This window comes from Sciurus vulgaris, assembly GCF_902686455.1.
Source record: "Sciurus vulgaris genome assembly, chromosome: 10".
NCBI lineage: Eukaryota > Metazoa > Chordata > Mammalia > Rodentia > Sciuridae > Sciurus > Sciurus vulgaris.
In genome coordinates, this window is record NC_136470.1 from 83,165,100 (window position 1) to 83,167,367 (window position 2,268).

Here is a 2,268-nt window from a genome sequence, read left to right on the forward strand (position 1 = left end):
TGCCCCTGCACCCAGCTAAGTAGTAAAAAGGTTTTAGTTAGGACACACACACACACACACACACACACACACACACACACACACACACATGTAAACCCTAAAGAGAATAAAATAACAAACTAGACTACATTAAAAATAATTTCTCTTCATAAGGAAGTACCATTAATTGAATGACAATGTATCCCATTAGCGAGGAAAAGATATTTATAATATATATGTCTATATATATGCATGTACATATATTTATAATATATGTATGTATGTATATTATGTATACATATATGTATACATACATGCATATATATATATATATACATACATATATCTGATAAGGTACTCATTTGTATAAAAATATGTAAAGAATCCCTACAGATCAATAATGAAAAGACAGGTGACCCAACAGAAAAAAAATGGCAAAAAAATTTGAACATGAATTTCACTCATAGGATATGTAAATGACTAATAAATGTATAAAATATTTAAATCTGCATTTGTTATTAGGAAGATGAAAGTTAAAGAATACAGCTTTTTGTTTTTTGATAGCAGTAAAGACATCTCCACCACCTACTCACAGGAGAAGAGCTAAATTTTAAAAAGACCATACTGGGAGTTGGGAAGGCTGTGTAGCAATTAGAACTCTCATATACTACTGAGGGAGTGTAAATTGGTGTAAGTGCTTTGGGAAACTGTTTGGCAATATCCACTCTATCTCACCATATGCACAACTGTAATGGAGCAATTCCACTTGTAGTTGTACTTTGAGGAAAGGGAGTGTTTAAAATCATGTTTAAGAATGCTCCTAGTAGGGCTATTTATTATAGGCAAAATTATAGATGAACCAAATATCCATCACCAGGAGAATGGTGCTATATAAAATATACTTTTCATTGTGTTCAATTTTTGTAGCTTCATCAAATTACAGTGGGTTAGAAATAAAAGTTTCAGAGTTGGGGTTGTGGCTCAGTGGTAGAATGCTTGCCTAGCATGTGTGAGGCACTAGGTTTGATCCTCAGCACCACATAAAAAATAAACAAATAAAAATAAAGTTATGAATTTTTTAAGAAGAAGGAAATGTTTTATATAACTTAATCCCCACCCCAAATAGATATTCCTTTCTGCATATACAAAGCATTTTAATTGAGAGAGAATTCAGAAAGACCATACATATCAATTATATTACCTTACTTCTCTGAAGTATTTTCTCATACAAATGAAATCTTTAAAATGAAAAACATATATATCTTTATAATCTAATGAACTATTTAATTTTTCTGGTTTTGCTCAGAAGAATTTCAAGAAATGTGTTGGAATTAATAAAACATGACAGATAATATAACAATATTAAAGTAGGAATAAAAATAGAAATAAAAACCAAGACTGAGGAAAAACTACAACACAAATTTTAAAATGCATAGAATAATACTCATATACCTACTATGCATAATCTATAATTTTAAATCTCAGTTACACAGTTAATATCCATAAGATAATAATACTGAATTGTTCTTAACTCTAAAGTTAGAGTTGCTTCAGAGAATACTGTTAGATATTGAATGAAGTCATAAACAATATTTTCAATAACATTAATATACTCACTTGGAATCTTCCATCTCATTCTCATAATTCTTAGCTTTCTAAATTTGAAGCATTTATTTTGGGCTCTTTAGAAATTCACAAGTTAATGTCAATTTTTCCAAAGAACCAATTTCTATTTCAGTTGATATTAAGATACTGGAAGGGTATTAATCTTATCCATGTGAATTACAAGGAATCAAAAAACTTGAGATTAAGTTTTCTAAACTTTTAACAACTGTTCAATTTTAAAAACCCAAGATGAACACATTATAAATATGAATGAAATGCCATTAGCAATCAACTGACTTTTTAAAGTGTTTATATGATCCCATTTTTCTCCAAAAAACCACTTATTTTATAAGAAAATTGATTTTTTAGTAGAGAGATGAGAACTTTCATTTATTTCAGTCTATATATTTTATTTGATTTTGTCATATATTGAATATTTTGCTTCTGAGTGTTAAGGATTTGGTGGCAGTAGGCATTTGAATTGGTAAATTCCAATGTAGTTTATTAAGAAATATATATTTAGATGCTCAGGGGTTGGGGATATAGCTCAGTTGATGGAGTACTTTCCAAGCATGCACAAGGCTCTGGGTTCAATTCACAGGACCACACACACACACACAAAATATATATATATATATATATATTTATAAAATATATAAAATATATATATATATATATTCCATT